At 37.7% G+C, this 23628-nt stretch overlaps 1 protein-coding gene across 1 annotated transcript in view; it reads right to left on the bottom strand.

Annotated features, from left to right (window-relative positions):
- Window positions 1–5882, bottom strand: part of POLI (DNA polymerase iota) — a 35959-nt gene extending 30077 nt beyond the window's left edge. Inside the window, exon 1 of the mRNA XM_070627606.1 lies at window positions 5713–5882. The gene's annotated coding sequence lies outside the window, so the exon portion shown is untranslated. The remainder of the gene's footprint in view (window positions 1–5712) is intronic.
- Window positions 5883–23628: the final 17746 nt, after the last annotated feature.

The following is a 23628-nucleotide window of genomic DNA, read 5'->3' as shown; positions in this document are numbered from 1 at the left end:
CCCCCATTTTAATTAAGGGACTCTAATCTAGGATAATTTCAGGAAGTAAATATTTTGAGCCTAGATCATAGTATTATATTTAAGTGCCAAGTGAGAAAAACACAAGGTAGAATAAGCATATTTAAGTAAATAAAATTATGGTTGAAACTATATTCATGAGGGAGCGTGGGGCTGCAGAGTGTGGCTAGTGGATAAAGAAACTGGAAATATTTTAGTGCTTCAGAAGTCAAGACATTATGAATTTACATATGTTAAAAGTGACAAGCATGAACACCCATGTCAGTGAGAGGTGGGAAACAGCAGTGCCTGCTTCTCTCCTCCTGGCTGAGTTGACCACATATGGTTCAGAGGGAGGACTCTTGACAATGTTCAAGGGCTTCAGCATGAAGAGTGTGAGGGTGTTTGTGAGTGTCTCTATTTTAGGTTGGTGGTAGGTAGGTAGGTAGAAGTTGATCGTGGGGTCGAAGGAACAATTTGAATTGGCAGTGGCACAAAGGGCTTGGTTTTGTATGTTGTTTGGTCTTCTCAAGTGGGGTCCATTTTGTCCCCTAGGAGATACTTGGCAATATCTGGAGGCACTTTTGGTGGTCATATGTGGGGGATTGGAGCTCTGTGCTACTGGCATCTAGTGGGTAGCGGCCAGGGATATTGCTGAACATCCTACAATGCACAGGATAGCCCTTCACAACAAGGAATTATCCAGCCCAAGGAGCCAATTGGGCCAAGGTTGGGGCATTCTGGCCTAGTAGTGTTTACACCATCCTGCTTCCAACTCCCTCCTCTGCTGAAGGTCCTCAGTTGTAATAAAGAATTGGTCTTCAGATATGTGCTTTTAGTTATAAATATGACATTTTTAGAACCAGGAGGATATAAGAAAGGGAGACAAGTATTATTTAGTTGCTTTTCACTGTAGGAATTTACATTCTGAGGCTAAAGAGTAAATGAATGCATTTGCTAGAAAAGAAGTTTAAGAAAAATATCCATACTTTTATGGAGCTTCTGAGTTGCCCCTAGGGTGAAAGGCTAATGAGTCAGAAATAATTTACAAGGCTTAGAAGCTAAAACCAGAAAATACAAAAAGGCTTCAGATGGATGAAAGCAAACTATAATTATGATATGCTGTTGTACCAGGTGCATGTCATGTAGTATTTACTTACTAACGTTCATCCAAGGATCTTGAACCCTTTGCATAAAAACTTCAAACATTGTGAAGAAATCCTCTTCTCTCTCTTTTTTTGCACATCACGCTGCACACCAAAGCTGCAGTTTCAAGCTTTCTCAGTGTAATCTAAAAATATTTGCTACATGCCATGAGATTGTGGCTAAGAAATGGTGTAAGAGGCTGGAGTTTTTCTAACAGTCAGCGTCTCTTTGCTTTGACCTTTCTTTGTGGTTCTGTTGAAGCCTGCATAGTAATTTTAGTAATGACCTTTAAAATGTTGCTTGTCAGGGTGTGCTCAATGGACTTTGCCTTGTCATTTTGGATGGAGAGAGGTGGGGACTAATGTGATCACAATGCAAGTGATTCGGTCCCAGTTTGTAAATAAAGTCTGCAAAGTTCAGTCATTGAGAAAAGGAGAACTACTTGATGTCATATAGAAAGTGCAAGCAGATTGACATAGTTCAGGTATACTGTGTTGAATTTATGGACACCTATCTTTAATGTAACAATTTTAAAAAAACTAACCTCTTTTTCTGACTGCGAAAGTAATTTGTGATTATTATCGAGAACTTGGAAAATACAGACAGGAGGTAAGAAGAAAATGGAAATAACCCATAATCTTGTTGCTCAGGGATAACCATGCTTTAACAGTCCTTCATAAAGCAGAAGTTAAAAAGAAGGTTTTGTTTTATTTCACAAATAAATTTCTGTATCTACTTCTTTACCAAGCTACAAAAACCATTGTGAGAGTCATTGCCTGAATAAATGACGTAGAAAAACCTTTATAAACTTACTTGTTTTTGATGTTAATTTGAAGGAAATGAATAAATGTGGTTGCAACATCCTCTTGGAAATGTTAATAATTTCAATTTAATCAGTAATCTCTATTTTCCTGGTTTGAGTGTGATATAAACTCTCTATAAAGGAAAATAATATTTATAGGACTTCTTTCTTTTGTTGTTTGTTGTTTGTTTTTTTTTTTTTTAGGAAGATTAGCCCTGAGCTAACATCTGCTGCCAATCCTCCTCTTTTTGCTGAGGAAGACTGGCCCTGAGCTCACATCCATGCCCATCTTCCTCTACTTTATATGTGGGACGCCTACCCCCGCATGGCTTGCCAAGTGGTGCCGTGTCCACACTTGGGATCCGAACTGGTGAACCCCAGGCTGCCAAAGCGGAATGTGCGCACTTAACTGCTGTGCCACCAGGCCGGCCCCTATAGGACTTATTTCTTAAAGTTGGTTCAAAGACTTCATTAAAGTACCTGTTAATCCTGAAAGTACTGCATATACTTCTGATAAAAAATTTTTTTCTTCTCATCCATTGTTTAAGATACTCCAGTAAAACAAAAAGGTATAAGGCATAAAGTGAAAACCCCCCATTATCCACACTGCACCTTGAGATAGCCACTGTTAACAGAGTTAAGCACTGTTAACAGTATTTATTGATAGGCTTCATCAGACTTTTTCTTATAATGCTTAATATGGGGTAGACATAGTGATCATCATTTCTAATTTACATGAGTGGGATCATACTACACAGACACTTCTTCACCATGTTTTTTCACTTCATATCTCTTGATCATCACTTCTTTTCTGTGCACAGAAATCTACTGCCTTTTTTTTGGTAGATGCTCTGTTTTACCAGTTTCATATTGATGGACACTTATTTCTGATTTTTTGCAGTAGTGAACATCCTTGTGTGTCTATCTTTGTATCCTTCTTCGGGAGTTTGATCCCACCCTTCCCTAGGACAAATTTAACCTCCTAAAATTCTATAAGAATTTCTTTATCTTTTTATATTAAGAAACACTGTATGAAAGTATGCCATGATACACGAAGCCTGTCAGTTCTCCTTGCAAATGTTCTTTCAAATCCTTCCACTTCTCTGCATCTGAGCTGGCACACTCCTCGTCCAGACCACACATAGTCATCTCCGGCTTAGCCTACAGCAGTGACTTCCTACATCTGCCCTTTACCATCTGTGGGCCCTAGAATGATCTCTAATAATGAAATAATTAATTTTCCTGCCAAGAACATTTCAACGGCTTTCTACAACCTTTAGAGCAAAATTCAAACCCCTTTCTCATGTGGTCCTCAAGGCCCCATTGGGGCAGCCTTCACTTTTCTTCTCTACTTCTCATAGTGGTTTATCATTTTTCCTGGCACTTGGGCCACACCAGCCCCCTTTCTGTTCTGGGGACATGTATTAGTCTGTAGTCAACAAGCTAGAGACCCAGGAGAGCTGATGATAGAGTTTCAGTCTGAGCCAGAAGGCCTGAGAACCAGCAAAGCCGATGGTGTAAATTCCAGTTGGAGTCCAAGTCTGATAGCAGAAAACCAGTGTCCCAGCTCTAAGACAGTCAGGCCGAGAGAGTGAATTCCCTTCAGCCTTTTGGTACTATTCAGGCCTTCAACAGATTGGATGAGGCCCATCCATGTTGGGGAGGGCAATCTGCTTTACTCAGTTTACCAATTTGAACGTTAATCTCATCCAGAAACATCCTCATGGACACACCCAGAGTAGTGTTTAACCAAATGTCTGGGTACCCTTGTGACCAGGTCAAGTTGATGCATGAAATTAACCATTATAGGACAATTTCCTGCCTCCAGACCACTCTATTTTTTGAAAAGTTTTTCACAGAACTGGCTTATTCTCTGCTTCCAGTTCTCAATTCAAATATCAACACCTGTAACTGACCTTTTGAAACCACACTGTTTCAGATGGGCTCCCCAAGAATCACCACATTCTCTCATGACATACTGAGTATCGCTTATAACACTTATCCAAATACGTAATTTTTTATTTGCTGTTTACTTGTTTTTAATCTCTCCCTACTAGAATATAAATTGTGTTAGGGCAGGGACCTAGTATGCCTTGTACTTTATTGGTATCTACCAAAAACATATGTGCAATAAATGAATAGCATTATTTCAACATCAATTGGATAATTTAATAGTATCAGATTTTAAAAGTCCAGTATAGACAAATCTCCCTTATAGAAGAAATCCAAATAATATATGTAGATAAGCTGCCCCTCTTGCAAATGGACTAGACAATAACTTGCTTCCAAAGAACATAGGATGGGAAGAGAGGAATAGTAAATTTACAGTGGAGAAACTTGACAGCCACTACCTTGACCAAAACTATCAAGTAGCTATCATACGACCCTGACAGGATGCGTTCAGAAGGGCACAGCATCCCTCTGTGGAATTCTCGCCAAAAAGGCATAATCTCAATGTAATCATAAGAAAGCCTCAGACAAACCCAAATTGAGAGGTGTTTTACAAAACAGTTAGCCAGTATTTACAAAACTGTCAAGGTCATGAAAGACAGGGTAAAAGGAACTGTCACAGAGTGAAAGAGACGTAACAACTAAATGCACTGTGGCAATCTGGATTGGATTCCAGAACAGAAAGAGAATATTAATGGAAAAACTGGTGAAAACCAAATAAAATTGCAAGTTTACAAAAATGTATCAATGTTGGTTTCTTAGGTTTTGGGGGCTTTTTTTGAGGAAGATTGGCCCTGAGCTAACATCTGTTGCCAATCTTCCTCCTTTTTTTTTCTCTCTAAAGCCCCCCTATACATAGTTGTAGGTCCTTCTAGTTCTTGTATATGGGATGCTCAGCATGGCTTGATGAGCAGTGCTAGGTCCACGCCCAGGATCCCAACTGGCAAACCCTGGGCCACCGAAGCAGAGCGTGCAAACTTAAGCACTCAGCCACCAGGCCAGCCCCCTGGTTTTTTAGTTTTAACCAAAATGCCACAGTAATGTAAGATGTCAGCAACAGGGGAAACTGGTGAGGAATGTATGAGAACTTTCTTTATTATCTTTGCAACTTTTCTGTAAACATACATTTATTCCAAAATAAAAAGTTTATTTAAAAAAAGTAGGTAGTCACAAAACAGAATCTAAATAACCACAATATTTTTTCAAATCTTTACAAATAAAAGAACAAAAACCTGAAAATAGTGAGTCCTCTAGACTCACCACACATACACAAAAAGGTAACTACATGAGACGATGGATGTGTTAATTAACTTAATTGTGGTAATCATTTCACAAGGTCTACATATCTTGAATCACCACATCATACACCCGAAGTATATTTAATTTTTATTTGTCAATTATACCAATAAAACTGGGGAAAAAGAGTCCTCTAGAGAAATACTTATATGTTGCTACAATAGTCAAAAGTGCAATGAAAATTCTGCCTTTTTATGATAGTTAATATACATATATAGATAACTATGACTCTTTGAATTATGTTTACAGAATTTTTAAACCTCCTAGGTCTCAACTCTTATTTTCCCTACTTTAAAATCCTTAAAAGATATTATCTTTGCAGTTAATGCCCATTTAATATTTACAGTTGAAGGATATTTTTAAACCTACTGGCACCAAACCGATAATTACTGCTGTTAAAATCATCACTCCTTAAAAAAGAGTTTCTACATGAGGGATTCTTACATGTCTATAAACTTTAGCTTATTTTTGTTTTGAATAAAATCCAGAAAGATTATTAAGAAATCAGGAGTAATGAGTACCTGAAGTCAAAATTGCTGAATCTCCGATCCATCTGAGGTGTTAGAAATGGAACGCTACCAACAGATTCTTCCACCAGTGTCTGAAGTGGCTCCTGCTGTAAGATAGTAACTATCTAAGAGCAAGAGCAGTTTGTGCTTTTTGTTATCACTTGGGTAGTTATATTCGTTCTGATAATGGCATCTGCTACATTCAATTGTGTAATGACAAATTAATAAATAATCCACTGTAGAAAATATCCTGGTTTTGTATTACACAGAATTACCTAAGAAGTCAATACCTACTTAAGACATTTTGTTAAATGTTGACTTGATTTAGTTTTCTTTACTTTCATGAAGACGCAGATCAAAGTCATGAAAGACAAAGGAACTGTCAGAGCCTGCAGGGCACTAAGAAAATGCAACAAATAAATGAAAAGTGGAATCTTAGATCACATCCTGGGACAGAAAAAGGACATTGGGGAAAAACTGGCAAAATCTGAATAAGCTTTGTAATTTAGTTAATAGTTTTGTACCAATGTTTATCTCCTGCTTTTGATCATTAGATTGTGGGTATGTACGTTGTTAACATTAGACCAACTGGGTAAAAGATAGACAATTACTTTCTGAACTATTTTTGCAACTTTTTTGCAACTTCTGTAAGTCTAAAATTATTTCAAAATAAAAATATTTTTAAAAATTGCATTGGAAAATTCCTCAGGAAGTTGTTACCTCAGAGAGAGACGTGATATTTCTCAATTTTTCTAATAGAGCCCGTTTTCCCTCCAGCTTTGAAACAGAGCATTGTTTCTTCAGTTGAGCAACAGATAAAGTGGAGTTGTTGGCTTGTGCTTTAGGAATATTTTGTACAGAAATAAATATTTGAAGATGTTAGAATTATGCTTTGTACAGCAAAATGTTCATACTTTGAGAGCCCCATTGGAAGTGAGACCAGTGGAGAGAAATATTCCCATTTCTCATCTTATATTTATGCCAGAGCATTTGCTCATTGAGTGGAATATTGGGCTAAATTGCCTAATTTAAAACTGGGGAATTTCTTTCTTCTTTCCATTTTTTTCCTTTCTTGTCAAGGGCATATAGTTGAGTTTGAATAAGTAAAAAGTAGATATCATGTGACTTCACTGTAATCCAATGGAGGAAGTAAATAACGCAGGATCTTTGCTAAATGAGCGATGGCGGAATTCGTTCTTTGAGATTCCTTTATAAATCATAATCATTAAAAGGAGGTCCTTTTGACAGTTCAGCGATTATACCCTGTTTCATAATTACAATTCAGTAAGCGCCTACCATATACTTGCCCATTTATCTATCTCTAGTCTAAAACATAACTCAGCAAGAGAATGTATCTGTTTTACAGATGAGAGAATAGAAACGCAGAAAAGTTAAGTAACAGGTCTGATTTAGACTTCAGACTCAGAATAGGCTGTCTCTAAATGTCTGTTTATACTGCTTTACCTACGCTGCAACAGATTCTAGCCTTAGTGTGAATTGTGTCGTAGTGAGAGTTCAGCACACAAGTCTTTCGACGTATTTGAAATATCCTGTTAACTTTAAGAGGAAATGTGATATTTTGTTTGAAAATGGTTGTATATAATTATATTTCCTTCAAAATATAGAAATATATAAGAAAATCCAAGGTCTTCTAGTTATTAAGTTATTAGGTTCTTTTAATAACAAAATGTATTAAGTTAATAAAGTATATAATCTCACAAATACATTAACTTAACTATGTCAAGATCCTAGAGTGCCTTTTAATAATGTATAGTATTACAATACACTAAATGTGTTTTTTTAAAGCCAGAAAAAATATCAGTGATATAAAAGAAGTAACTCAATGTCTACTTGAAATAGTCTTCTTCTTTGGCTCTTTGTTTACCATTCAGAACTATAGTGAAAAATTTATGGGTAATCTCCTTGGTGCACAGTTACCCTTTCAAAGTAGAGATAAAGAACCAACCTGACTCTCATCCCATTGAGAGTTCCTACTGAAAAATTTAATTACAGACTTTGGGTATGGGAAATATTATTCTGATGAGCTTCTGTTCTAGAGTACAGATGCTCCATAACTGGATTGGTAGACAAAGATCCTTAACGTGGAACAGAGGGAAAGAAAACTTTGTGGCTGTTGTTGCTTTCACCTTACAATGAAAAGCGACATAATTAGATACTATACTTTAGCACCCTGTTATAAGATACAGGTTTAAACCTATCCCTTACATCGTGAAACCAGCAAGTTTCCTTCCATGTACCCTGCTAGTCCTTCTCAGTGAAGCTGAAAGGCGTTAAAGGGATTCCGAGATCTTTTTTGCCTGAGCAGACGATGTTCTTTGAAGCTCTCTTATAAATATAGAATACCAGAGCTCCTTACTTAAGTTTCAAAACTGCAGTGTTTTGACCTAAATGATCACTGTTTCCTAAACGTCCCTGATCACAAGAATCATCCAGGTACCAGTTTAAATTACCTTGTCCTAGGCACGTCATCTGAAAATTCTAATTTAATAGATTGGGGTGGGGCCTGAGGATCTGAATTTTATAGGAATGTCACAAGTGATCAGGCATATGTGGGACACAAATTTTAAAAAATAAAATAAAATAAAACATCTGTTACTCCTCTGGGGTGTTATGAGATTATTGGAAAGAATAAGAGCTTTGCTATTAGTCAAATTTTAGCTTTCCTCATTTATGTATTTTTTAACCTCTCCTTCACTGTCTGTTTTAAAAGATAATAATAATATCTGTCTCTCAAATTTATTGGAGATATTAAATATGAAGGATCTAGACTCTTACTACACAAAGTGTGGTCTAAGGACCAGCAGCAGGCAGTCACTGAGAACTGGCTAAAAAGGCAGGATCTCAGGCCCTGCCCCAGACCTGCTGAATCTGAATATGCTTGTTAAGAAGATGCTCTGGATGATTCATTTTGCACATTAAAGTTGGTGAAGTGCTGACCTAGTCACTGAGTAAGTGTTCAGGAAATGCAAGATTCTTTCCTTCTCATTGTATTTGTTGCATCAACAATTCAGTTCAGCTGGGCTCAGTGATTGTCACTACCTTTTCTTTTTTTTTAGTGGGGAAGATTGTCCCTAAGCTAGCATCTGTGCCAATCTTCCTCTATTTTGCATGTGAGATGCTGCCACAGCATGGCTTGATGTGTGGGTCTATACCCAGGATCTGAACCCATGGTCCCAAGGTCGCCGAAGCGGAGTGCATGAACTTAACCACTATGCCACTAGGCCAACCCTACCACCATTTTTTTACTATTGGTTTAAGGCCATCCGGTACACTTTCAGCTCTTGCACGGTGGAAAGGCATTCATGAATAAAGAAATGCATGGGCTGGAAATCAGTCTACTGCAAAAGGTTACTCAGGACCTCCCCTTCAGGCCTTTGTTCCCGCAGACCACCTCAGGCATGAAGCCAACAACACACTTTTCAGTCTTTTCTAAGGATTACTTTGGAGCTTCTTATATGTACCTCACTGACACAAACTGACAGTTTCCTACACAGCTTTTGCTACTCTTTAGCAGTTATTAGTAGCAGGGGAGGCCTACAGCTAATAACTAAACTGGTCACTGCTTGAATAAAAATTTGGAGGAAGTTTCTAAAAGCTTTTGAGGTTTCCTTTTTTTTTTATTTCTCATTTCCAGAGTTTATCATTGAACCCTGTACAGTCAGAAGATGAGAATTAGGTAGAACCAGTCTTACTGCCTCAAAGACATTTTCAGTAACTGCCTGAATTAAGATGTGCAGTACATGTTAGTACATGACAAATGAAAATGAAGACTGTATTTTAGACTTTGGGGGTGCACTCAGGGAACAGTGGAAAGGCCAGCTGCTGCCCTTAATATTTTAGGTGGAATGACTTTATTAAAATAGGAGATAAATTTAGTTGAATGTTTAAAAATAAAAATAAATAAATAGGCTAATTTTCAGGTTTATAGATATTCCAGCCACAAAAAGAAAGACTTCTTCAATGCCTTGTGTCTCTTAAAAAAGTGTTCTCCCCGACAGAACTTATTGAAATCTGGTATTTGTAAGTGTTCTATCACTGATATGTTCCTCTAAAAATATTCTTTTTGAATTTCCCTTTAAACAGGTGAACACCCATTCTCAGACGCTTCTAATTACACTGTATTCTGTAGCCAAGCCAGCAGGCTGACTTCAACCACAACCACACCTCTGCCATTTACTATGCTCTTGCAGAAATTGGTAAGTGTGCTCTCACCTATTGTTCCTATGTTCTTAGGGAAAGATCTGTGTATTGAAAGACTGGAACACCAAGTTGGGTATGCCTGGAATTCTACATGGTAGATCTTTGAATTTACTGACCATTCTTTGCCGTATTGTAGACGGCAAGCTTATGATTCTTCACCATTTCCACAAGATAGATTTAGCAGTGGAAATGAGACATGCTTTGCTTGAAGTTGAGAAAGTAAGGAAGAAAGAAGCATCTTTCACTAAAATCAATGGGTCATCAAAGAATGAGGTCTTCAGGAAAAGGACTTTGTCCTCAAATTCACAAAATAAGCTATCTTTCATGTTATGGGTTGAATTGTGTCACCCCAAGATTCATATGTTGTATCCTAACCCCCAGTACTTCAGAATGTGACCTTATTTGAAGATAGGATCTTTACAGAAGTAATCAAGTTAAAAAGAGGTCACCATGGTGGGTCTTAATCCAATATGACTGTATCCTTGTAAGAAGAAGGAATTTGGACACAGACGCTCATAGAGGGAAGGCGATATGAAGAGACACAGGAAGAAGACGGCCATCTACGAGGCAAGGAGAGAGAGATCTGGAACAGATCTTTCCTTCACAGAAGGAACTAACCCTGCTGACACTTTGATTTCGGACTTGTAGCCTCCAGAACTGTTAAGACAATAAATTGCTGTTGGAAGCCCCCCAGTTTATGATACTTTGTTATTACAGCCCTAGTAAACTAATACACATCATGAGTCACTGAGAACAGAAAACAGCAGTGGATACTGTATCTATCAGGATTAGGGCAGCTAAACTGTCTGTTATGTGCTTATAGTCTAAAAAACAAGACTACCAATTTGGTGATTTTTTTCAGTTCTAACCTTGCATTACTTTTAACTTAATAACAACTATGTATACATCATAGTCATAGTGCCACAACTCAGGAATGCTTTCCCTTGTATTATTTCATTGTCATTATGAAGTACTTTCTCATTCATTAACTCTCTTGATCTTCATAGAAACCTTGAGCCAGACAGGAGCTTAGCATGTCACCCTTAAGAATGGAGCCAAATAGTAGGAGAGAAACATTGCTAATACTTTCCATCTATAACCTCTGCTGATCACCCAAACTCTTACGGGATTGGGTGAGGTTTTATTCCCTAGTCAGTAATAATTGTGTCAGATAGCAACAGAAAGCAGAAAGTATCTATTCTGGTTTGTGCAGAAATTGACTGTCTGGCGAATGAAGGGAGAGGTAGAGCTAAGGCTGACCTTTTGTGGAAAAGGTGAGATCTGAGGGGCACTGCCCAAGGACGTCATGCCATTCCAAGTCTCCACAGTCCCGCCATAATGCCTGAACTTCCCACCTCTGGACAAGGGTTCCTGTAGAGCTCTTCCTACAGTGCAAACATCCTTGAGGGAAATTATAGAGTTGATAATAGAAGCTTCCTTGGTCGACTGCATAAGAGGCACATTTTGTGGGTAGGGGCAAAGATTAACTACCAATCACACCTGTAATGACGCCTGTAATGCAGGAATGAGTAAACACAGCTCATTGTCACCTCACAGTTGGATTCAAGGGCTTACCCTAGTTAATCCAAGCTTTCCTAAGAACACGTTTTCCTTTTTAACTGAGTATCTGCACAGAAGTCACTGGATTCCCTGAAATATACAATTGATACTGGTTTTTATAAGACAGAGGAGTTAGCAAACTTTTTCTATAAGGGCCAGATAATAAATACCTAGGCTCTGTTGGCATAAGGTCTCTGGTGTCTGTCACAACCATTCATCTCTGCCGTTGTAAGTGAAAGCAGCCATGGACAGTATATACACAAATGGGTGTGGCTGTGTTCCAATCAAACTTTATTTATGGACAATGACATTTGAATTTCATATAATTTTCATGAGGCATAAAATCTCTCTCTTTCTTGTCAACCATTTAAAATTATAAAAACCATTCTTAGGTAGAGGGTCCTCCCAAAACCATCTACAGGCTAGATTTGGTCTGTGGGTCCTGCTTTGCCCATCTCTGCAATAACATAGTTCCCTCCAAACAATTGAAGCCCATAAATTCATAATTGAAATCATTCTTAGAGGTCACCTAGTTTGGTAGCTTTGGGAAAAAAATTGTTTTGAAGCAGTGGGACCCTTTCTTCAAATACGACTATACAGTACATCCCAAAAAAGGGGAGCTGCTCTGGTTGAATGGGGACAGGAATGGAAGGCAGGTCTGGGGTGCCTCCTGCCTTGCTCTTTTGGTCTTAGAGTACTTTTCCAGAATCCACACAACAGTTTTAAAATCACTTGATTTAGTCCAAAACCACAGTTTTTCAAAGAGTAGTCCAAGATGGCATAGTCACTTGGAGGACAAATGTAGACTATAATTCAGGTCTATTAACCTGTTTATGAAATATAATATGAAGTCTTTCTCCCCTCTGAGTCCCGCCACATTGTTTAATTGCTGAGTAACTGCTCCTATCAGTCCTTTTTTGTTAACTTTTAATTTTGAAATAGTTTTAGACCTACGGAAAAGTTGTAAAAATAGTAGTAGAATGTACTCTCATATTATAGTGGAAAAATTCTCATATATCCTTTACTCAGATTCATCAATTTTTAACATTTTGCCACACATGTAGACACACATTATTATTTTTTTTTCTGAACTATTTGGGAGTAGTTTCCATATATCATGCCCTTTGCCCCTTAACATTTCAGTGTGTAGTTTTGAAATCCTATTACTCCTTTTGGCATATGATTTTGCAGTCACAAACTTTTTTTTATTGCAATCTAATGATCACGTTATTTCCTTTCCTAATCTTAATTCTTTCCAACATGGTAGATATTTATGTGTTTTGTATGCTATTGCTTTTCAAATATTTTTAGTCTATGAGTTTTCTCATTTCACTTAGCTAAGTAGTGAGAGTTTCCCAATTCCTTGTCTTTCCCCATGACTTTGTGCACCAACCACCCCCGTACCTTATCTCTACACTTCTGGTAAGGAGTGGCCATAACTGAATCATAACTTTGCTCGACACTGCAGCCTCAAATTTACCCACCCAGAGTTCGGTTGTTATCTTTCAATCCCTTGTAATTACCCTCATGGTCATATCACAATAGAGCGCTGGTCATTTTGTTACTTTTATTTCTGTTATTTACTTGTAGTTTGAGTTTAGTGGGGTTTGAGTAACTAACGGAAGTATCATGAGCAGAAGGAATTCATACTTAGAATTCATGACTCCAAGAAGTTATGCTTTCTCTTGTGTCTTTTTGTGGCCTACACAGATATTTGCTGGGATCAGAAGACCTGAGTTCTTGTTCCTCTTCTGCTATTTATCAGATAGATAATCTTTGTTGAGCTCTTAATTTCCCACAACCTTAGCTACCGCATCTAAAAATGACACCCAATTTCTAGACCTATTCTCTAAAGACCTGCCTTGTCAACTTGAGGAATTCTTTTGAGGATAAACTGATAAAGTATATGTGAAAGGGCTTTCTAAGAAATGCCAGTGTATTTTAAAACAGCATATATTCAAATATTCAGAACTGGGTCATTTTACAGATGAGGTTTACAAAAACCAGAAAGATTAAATAACTTGTTCATGGTCATTGAGCTGTTTGGCAGAAACAGGTTTCCTGGTTGCTAAACCAGTGCTTTTTTAATCTCAGCAACCTGTCTTCCTAGACAGAGTCTGCCTCTCAGGTTGCTCACGTTTATCCTTCCCGCAGTGTGATCGGATGTTGTGAAGAGTGCAGTTCCAAGAACCAAATATATTTAAAGCACCACTTGTGCAGAGTATAAACAAATATACAAGTTTAGAAAGAGTGACACAATTTAAAGAAAATGTACAAGGATTATAGGTGGCTTAAAATTGTATTTACGTTATTTGAAATGTCTGTCAGGAAATCATTCCTGCTCACTGAGGTCCAGGTTTTGTAAAATCATCAACAACTAGGATCTGTGTTAAGCTTGAACAGTTTAGTCCTTAGTTCAGCCAATAAATGGCCAACATAAACTGTCAATAAGCATCATTTTTCAACTGATTTCATTACAAAGACACTAACACAGTCTAAACAGTTAGTAGAGGAATAGTCTAAAAATTTAGACTTGCAATTATTAAAGAGGATACTGGCATAATTTGTAGCTGAAATAGGCAACAAATTAATTTGTTTGTTCTGTTGAGTGTTGGAAGAATACCCTCTTGGACATTGGCTTGAATCTACTGTGTGTCCATTCAAACAGAATCTCACTGGTAGAATTTAAGAAAAGTAAGAAGGTGGCAAGGCTCATAGCTCACAAATCTGAGAAGATTTTTGAACCGTTCTGATAGCAAGTCTATGCACCCTATTTAATTCAAGCTTTCTATTCAAATGAATTATATGAGGAAGTATTACTAAGTTTCAATCAGAGAAAAGACTGTAATTACAAAGTTCCGGGTAATTGTACCAGAATGTTAGAGCTAAGAAGGCCCCCAAACTGTCTGTCAGGGCTAAAGCCTCTGTAATCCTACACACCAGAGTTAGTCCACTGTCCTCAGGGAAGGTTTGAATGGCCAGATCCAGCATTTGACACACATTTTCACAGGTAATAAATTTATGATAAAACCGAAAATTATTGAGTTCTCAGATCACTTCATGTGAGTTTGTGCCTCCAGTGTGCCTCTCTGACTCACTATCATGGGCATTTGAACATAAGAAGGATAAAGTCAACTGTAGTTTGTTATTGATCTGTTTTCCTATATCTGAGGCAAATTTCAAGAAATAGTAGAATTTGAAAGCCCATGATTTCCAACCAGGTCATTTAATTTTTCTCTTTGTAATTTAATAAATTTTCCCTTGAAATATAAAAGCAATATGGTAATCCTTTATCAATTATGGAGGTTAAAGTCCTAAAAATTACTGTGCTCAGCAAAACCACTATCATTACAATCCTGATCACAAGGAATATACAGTGTAAGGAGAAAAATGCATGCTATAAGAATATTATGTGTTTTTTTTGTTAGTGCCGTCGCGTTGATTCCCACTCCTAGCGACCCTGTACACAGCAGAGCAGGACCCTGCCGGGTCTTTTTGCACCATTCTCTCACCTTCTCACCTTACAGTGCTGTATCAATGTTCAGATGCTATTCATAGGGTTTTCACGGACAGTTTTTTAGAAGTAGGGGGCCAGTTCCTTCTTCCTACTCTGTCTTAATATGGAAACTCCAGGGGCCGGTCTGGTGGCGCAGCGGTTAAGTGCGCACGTTCCACTTCGGCAGCCCGGGGTTTGCTGGTTTGGATCCCGGGTGCGGACATGGCACCGCTTGGCAAGCCATGCTGTGGTATGCATCCCACATATAAAGTAGTGGAAGATGGGCACGGATGTTAGCTCAGGGCCAGTCTTCCTCAGCAAAAAGAGGAGGATTGGCAGCAGATGTTAGCTCACGGCTAATCTTCCTCAAAAAAAAAAAAACAATGGAAACTCCACTGAAACCTGTCCACCATGGGTGATCCTGCTGGTATTTGAAATACCAGTGGCATAGCTTTCAGCATCACAGCAACACATAGTCACCACAGTATGAAAACCAACTAACATGTGATGTGGTTGCCTGGCCAGGAAATGAACTCGGGCCATGCAATGAGAGCCCCAAATCTTAACCACTAGACCACCAAGCCTGGCTAAATGTGTTTTTAACTCAATAAATAAAAGTAGGAGGCATTTGCTTTAGAAAAAAACCAGATTTGCTGGCATTAAATACCTGCTCCAGTAAGGTCACCCTTTTCCTGCGTCACCTTTATCTGTTATTCAGGAAAAATTGCTGAGGTAGATTCTCACATTAACATCATGTTATCAGACTGTAACTCTATTTAATGCTTTCAAAGCAGCCCTTTGTACCTTGAAGTTTACTGTTTCTTTTCCTTGCGCTTTCCTTTGTTTTTGCAAGTCTCAGCAAATGCTTGTGTAACACCGAGCCCTTTTACAAAGTATCTCAGTTAAGTATCAGGGAAAAGATGAGAGTCTGGTCTTGAAGGAATATACAGAGGGTGAGGCAAAAACAGAGCTTGCCATGAACCACATCATGTATGTGTCCCCTGAACTGGGCAATGCGTCCCCGAAGGGCACAGAACAGAGCCACACATTTTCATAATTCAATCCAAGCTTTTTTTTTTTTTGAATCTCAAAGCCCATAGCTCAAATCAAATCCACTCCAGATTCTACTAACTCAGAAATAGACCCGAGGAGATAGAAGATGTTTTGATTCTCAACTTTATTAGCGGTGAAACTAGGTTTGAAGGCAAAAGCTTTTTTCAGAGGCCTCTTCTCTATTTCCTGCATTGCCCTACCCACCGTGAACTGAAGAGAAACAGCCCAGTGTGAACAGCCAATCTGACTTTTCCACCAGTAGCAGGGTAAGAAGCTGGTTCTGAGAGAACAGAGGCCTGTCAGAGCCTGCAGGACGCCAAACACACCTGACAGTTTTCTGATGAGAACCTGGAAGCGCAGAGAGCCCACAATGCCTCAGGCGAGGTGGTCCAGAAAGGATTATAAAGGCTGAGCCCACCTGGCTTTATGATTGTCAGGCTCTCCTCCTCACTAATTAAATAAAGATCTGTTCTTGCCTTGGGGAAGAGCAAAGAGAGGATGCAGAGAGAAAGAAGGTAAATACATTACCTCTGGGACAGTAGAGCAGAAGTCCTCTTCATTCTTAATATATTAAGAGCAAATATTTAACACTACCCGCCCCCAATCTGCAATAGTTGGGAAAACGGGTAACCACTATTATTTTGGATGTGACTTCATCTTTTTATCTGTATTTTGTTTTATCAGGCAGTATTGATTTCAAGTCCGATTATGCACACAACTCAGCTAGGAGACAGCTATTTAAGATTTACAATAAAGACATATTAGTTGCTGCCTACAGAGTTCAAAATATCTACCCTGAGAGTGGTAGTGAGCAAAGAGAGCTTGCTTTTCAGTTAACTGCTCTTGTTTTAATTAGATAATGCTTAGTCTCAGGATAGATATAAGCCTTCCCTTAGATTTCTACTGGCAATATCTTGTTTATTTATTAATACAGTGACAAAGAAAAATGGCAAGCAATAGGATATATTGGAGTATATGAGGAAGCCATTTGGTATAAACCTAATTCGGCCTGACTTTGTTTTTTCCAAAAGGGCCTGACTGTGGCTATTGAGCACACGTTGTATATCTGCTTAGACATTTCCTATGGCCAGAACGAAGGACCTTGAGATAAAGGTGCAACTTTCCCCCACATTGGCATTTCCTTAGGGATAAGCATCTTTCCTTAGGCTAGGAACTGATTGCTGCACGCACCTTTGACCACCCAGCTCACCTGTGACCACTCAGCTGGAGACAACAGACTGCCACCCTGCTGTGTTCACTGAGACAGAAGACCTACCTGCTGTTTTCATCAATCGCCGTGCCGACAGAGCAGTCTAGCGACTATTGTAAAAGGGACATTTCAATCCTTTGTGAAACATCCTCTCTGGGGGTATATAACCACTCTGTGCGCCCCACTTCTTTGGTGCCCTTTCTTCCTTCGGGAAGAAAGGCCCCGGGTTATAATCCCCAGATTTAAGCTCAGAATAAACTCACCCAAATTTTCATTTATAGATTGGTTATGGATAATATTCGTTGACAACAGTTAGAGAAAAGTTTTCCATTTAAGTTGATCATGCTCTCCCTAGAAGGATAACCATAAAACAAAACACAAAAAAACCGTTCTCCCACTCTACACTGATTGCAAGGAGGCTTTCAAAAGCCCCTGTACCAATTCTAGTGCTCATGTTTCCAATAACAATATCACAGGGTGTGTGAAATAAAGAGGGCACCAAATTGTAGCTGAACATTTTAACAGGCAGCGATGCCCTGGCTGGAAAGATGTAAGTATAAAGGCAGAGGATATCTAACATCCGAGGTGATCAGATCAAGCAGCCCAGAGCAGATTCTTGTTGTACAGAGAGGAAAGTAGCTGTCCCCTCAATTTGGTGGTGATAGAAGTGGTTGACTTATCATTTCCTGAGCCAAAATGTTCAACATGAGGAAATGAGTTATTTGAATGCCAAATCTTTCCCAGACACATTCATTAAAAACACACTGGGCAAGCTAGCAAGGAAATGGGCCAAAAATTTGGACACTTCACAAAAAAAGATGCTTAACATCATTAGTCATTGGGAAATGTTACTTAAAACCATTACACACCCATTAAAAAGACTAAACTTCTATGCCACAACCAGAAGGACCCACAACTAAGGTATACAACTATGTACTGGGGGGATTTGGGGAGAAAAAAGCAAAAACAAAAAAGAAGATTGGGAACAGTTGTTAGCTCAGGGGCCAATCTTTGAAAAAAAAAAAGACTAAACTTCTAAAAACTGACTATACCAAGTGTAGATGAGGATGCAGAGCAAGTGGAACGCTCATACACTGTTGGTGGGAGAGCAAAACAGTGCAGTGACTTTGGAAAACACTGTGGCAGTTTCTTAAACAGTTAAACATGACACCAACCATATGTCATTCCATTCCTAGCTATTTACCCTAGAGAAGTTAAAACATATGCCCTCATGAAGACATGGATGTGAAAGTTTATATCAAGTTTATTTGTAATAGTCTAAAATTGGAAACAACTCAAATGTCCATCAATAATGAATGGATAAACAAATTGTGATACATCTTTTCAGTGGAATACTACTCAGCAATGAAAAGGAACCGATGACTGATGTTCACCACATCATGGATGTCCCTTAAAATGAGTAGCTGAGTGAAAGAAGCTAGGTAAAAAAAGGGCACATACTGGATGATACCATTTATCTAAAATTCCAGAAAATTTTAATTAATCTATAGTGACAGAAAGCAGCTCAGTGATTCTCTGGGGGAGGGGGTTAAGGCAGGGAAGGATTACAAAGAGGCAAAGGAAACTTTTGAGGCTGATGGAAATGTTCATTATCTTGGTTATGGTATGTACGTATGTCAAGATGGATCAAATTGTGCTCTCTGGATGTATGTGGTTTGGTATACTTCAATTATACCTTAATAAGATTGAGGGGAAAAATATCTTGAGAAACGTAACACTTTAGGATGTTTAGATTTAGGTGCTTCCTGGCCCCATTCTAGGAGAGGAAATCTTTGTCACTTAGGAGGCATATACCGAGGAATCTACTATGTTGGGAAAATTGTATCATCGACTTTATGCAGCCTACAGTTAACAAAACTATAGCTGATAGTTGAAAGAACTGACCTTGTCTGATAAAATGCATGTAGTCAGATCTTGGTGGTAGGAGACATTGATTCAGATATAAGGTTTACTCGGCAACACAAGATGAGCTATTGTATGTCTCTGTAAGAAAATGTGAAAAACAGGGTCCTGATCATGTACAACAAAGCTATAGCTGGAGGAAGTGATGTCAGTAGTCCTGTTATCAGACTGGGTGAATACACAAATAGTCAAATTATATAGCAGCTCTTTAAGTCCTATTAAAGAAAGAGTTGAATTAAATTATTACTTGATTAGGCTCCTGAATTTCCTGGATTCATTAATCAGCTATAGATCCATCCTTCCCAATAGTATCTTGTTTAACCTTTTTTGTGGCTTTTAAACTTTTTTTTAAAGCAAAAGTCTCTTTAATCAGGCAAAATCTCATTCAAAACATCCACCTCAATCACTGCCCCTGCTGCAGATAAAAACAGAAACTTATGACCATATTTTATTTTATAAGGTTACATTTTTAATTCTTATGGACGAGTATGTCACTAGAGAATAGTAACCACAGACTTGCCATGTAAGTTTTGTGGATGATTGTTGCCGATCTATCAACCTCAGCATTCACTTCTATGCCTTGTTCAGAACGCAGTTTTCAGAAATTCCAGATTCATACAGATGAGCAATTTCAGATTTTTTTTTTATCAATGCCCAATATAAACTGAATATATTCGTCAACTAAACTGATACAGAAGCTTGAGAGGATGTTAATAAATGTTTGCCTTTAAGTGGAATCACTAATAATATCTAATAACTGGTCTTATTCCTTACCAAAATAGGCAGGCAAGAATCAATAAAAATCTACAAGTATTAAAATTACTTAATATGAAAGTATCACAATTCAATATGCTGTGCGTTTACTTGCTATTGCACAACTTTTACTCCAAAGCAGGCATAAAGCAGACATACCCAAACCTCGTCTCATATTTCACAATGGTGCACACATGTTGTAACAATGTTTTTACTTGTACAATTTTATGTGTTCCAACATGCAAAAACCCAAATTAAAATTGAAGAAAAAAGCTGAGTCAGATCAGAGTGACAAACTCAAAAGCCAGTGAAGCAATACAAGAAGTTCAAGTATCCCGTCCTATGGCAAACGAGAGGGAATTTTGCAGATGTAATTAATGTCCCTGATTAGTCGACGCTGAGTTAATCAAAGGGATATTATCCTTGGAGGGCCTGATCTACCCAGGTAAGCCCTTTATAAGAGAGTCTGGAGATCAAGAAGTCAGAGACTGTCCTGCTGGTCTTGGAGAAATCAGCTTTCATGAATTCTAAAGCCGCAACTAATGAATACTTCTTTGCTTGCAACCACGTGAGCCTGGAAGAAGACCTAAACCTCAGACTGAGACCCTGGCCCTACTCAACTCCTTGAATATGCCTAAGAACAGAGGACCCAGCTAAACCATGCACCATGGAAATTGGATGATAATAAATGTGTGTTATTTTAAGATGGCTAAATTTTTGGTAATTTGCTATCCAGCAATAGAAAACGAATGCAGATACTTTATTCCCAGGCGAATAAATACTGTGAACACTTCAGGGTTATGATTCAGTGTTAAAAAATCTTTAAGCTCAGAGGTATAGCTGAGTGTATCTCAGATCAGCTCAGAAAACTCAGCTCAGCTAGAGAAAAAACAATATGAAGAGTCATTCAAAATTATGTTCTAAGAACCTGAGCAACATCCTAAACTCCATGCAAAAATGAGTTAAGCCAATAACTTGAAATGACCTCCAATGAATTAAAAGTTGATTTATAACATATTCCAGTGTGTTTTATCATTTAAAAAATTTTAGCCACATACTTAAATATGTATAAATTACAAAGGTAAGAAATGTAGCTTTACAGTGGAAAACCTTGCCAGACACCATCTTAATCAAGCAATCAAAGTTAACATCACCAGTAATGGGACAAATTGAAATCCTGTGTCTGCTGGTAGGATGTAATGAGAAGAACACAGCATCACTTCTTTGATGTTCCTGCCAAAGACGAACATTACCTGAATCCAATCTTGAGGACCATCAGACAAACCCAAATTGAAGGACGTTCTACAAAATAACCGACCCACAATCTCCAAAATCTTTAAGGTTGTGAAAGTCAGTGAAAGACTGAAGAACTGTTCCACAATGGAAGGAGGCTTAAAAGACATGGCAACTAAATGCGCTGTGAGATTCTGGACTGGACCCTGTTGCTAGAAAGGACATTGTTGGGACAAGTGCAGCAGTTGAATGGGGCCTGAGGATTGTAGTAATATAGCAATGCTAATTTCTCGATTGTGACGGCTGTATGGTGGTTATCAGGGAGGAGAATGTCCTTATTTGTAAGAATTACACATTAAAGTATTTCAGGTTATTGGGTACTATATTAGTAATTTATTTTCAAATAGTGAGGAAAAGGACATTCTTGAAAATTTTCTGGAAGTTTGAGATTGTTCTAAAGGCACACAAAAAGCTGCATACTTGGACTTTTAAGAAATTATGCATTTGGGGAACCCCAAAAGTACTTCCAATGGACTCTGTTTTTAAAAGTCTCTGTTTTCCTTTTTCTCCAAAAATAACACAATGTTATTATTTTCTCATCTATATGGGAACCATATGACTTTTCTATTCGTTTTAAAAACTGTAAAATTTATCATTTTATTTTTGTGGTTTCATTAATTGTTTTTTTTCCCTTTGTGATAGATCATGATTTGTATAGTAATAAACTTTGAAAAGCTTGCAGAAGATATTTGATAAAATAAGTACTAATTTCTCTTTTCATATTTTCATGCATCTATTAATTCTCCATTTCTCTCTAAAATGTAATTTAGTTTGGGATGTTTTCCTTAGGCATCCTCAAGTGCTATTTATTATTCAGGACCAGTTAATTACAGTATTCTTCAAGTTGTAGCGGCTAATAGCATATCCACATAGATGTATAAATGTTATTTTAGTGTAAACGACAAAAAGTGTACGGTTGGGAAAGCATTTCTTTCTGACCTAAGTTTAGATGCTAAAAAAGTCAATTTATAATTCTGTCTTCTTTTTATTGTTAACTAGATTCCAAAAACTATCTTCCTCATATATAATTAGTATAGATATTTTACGGGTTTAGAAAAGTTTGTAAACATTTCTCTGTTTCATGTCTTTTAAAGAAAAATATTTCCCACTAAATTTTTTGACATTACTTTAATATTTTCAAATACTTTTACTGTTATGAAACCCCTATACTGGAATCGTTACTCCCTGATTAATAGATGGAGACGAGTAAGGGAGAGGAATGAGGGCATAATTCTTATCAAGAGAGCATGCTTTGCTCTTTCTGTCTCCTGAGGCTGCTGCTGTATAACATTTGGCTCTTTAGTCAGTCAGCCTACAGAAATTCTTTCTAGACACACCTTACCTTCTCAACTAGCATTTTTCTTCTCCTACACCAAGCAATCAGACATGCAAACAAATACTCTGAACAGTTCAAAGCTATCATTCAGTGCTGAAAATTTCTCTAAGCTCAGAGTTAGAGCTGAGGGTAATCTCTGAAACTCAGATCAGCTAAAGAAGAAACAATATGAGGAGTTATTCAAAATGATATACTAGGAATCTGAGGAAGACAAGTAAGCTCCATGCTGAAAATATCAACCTAAGGAATGACAGCATAACAGACAACACTGACCCACATATCTATAAACCCCACACAGGGCTTTATGCAATGCGTGCAACATCTGCAAAAATTAGAATTATATGTAAACAAAAGTAAAGCTGTATTTCACTGCAACGTGTAATTGAAAGAGCTTGGGTTTTAAACCAGATGGCTACATTCCAGCTTTATAATTTACCAGTTAGGTAAACTCTGATGGGTAATTTAACCTCTCAATGCCTTAGTTTCCTCATCTGTAAACTGGAGATGATATTTACTTTGCATGGTGTTGCAATGACTAGATACAATGCATGTGAAGTATCCAACACAAGGACTGGCATGTAATAGGCACCCAGGAAATAATGGTAATTATCCTTAATATCATGAGGTGCTAAGTGAAGTTTCCGAAGGAAGTCACATTAAATTTTTAAAAATTGTTATATTTTTACCAAAATCATACATGCACATGGTTCAAAAAGTTAAATAATACTAAGTATATAAAGAAAATTTGCAGACCCAGCCCCATATTTATTCCTCAGCCCCACTCCCCAGAGGCAACAAATTTCTGCTTTATTAGCTGTTTCCTGTAGTGCAGATTCACCTTCACAATTTTTGGTTAAAACTCTCAAATATTCCTGCATATTACATAATAGCACAATATTATCACCATGATTATATTTTGTTTCTTTTTTTCCTGAAGTCAATGATTACCTCTTTTTAAAATTTTCTTAGGGTTCTATGTAATCATCTCTGATTTTTTCCACAGCCTTCAAGAGCTTTCTAATATAAACTTCTTCATAGGCATCAGCAGAGATAACCAATCCTTCTTTTTTTTTTTCCTAGAGA

This window comes from Equus przewalskii, chromosome 7, assembly GCF_037783145.1.
Source record: "Equus przewalskii isolate Varuska chromosome 7, EquPr2, whole genome shotgun sequence".
NCBI lineage: Eukaryota > Metazoa > Chordata > Mammalia > Perissodactyla > Equidae > Equus > Equus przewalskii.
Note: the sequence above shows the minus strand (reverse complement) of the source record. Positions and strands in the feature narration are given on the sequence as shown.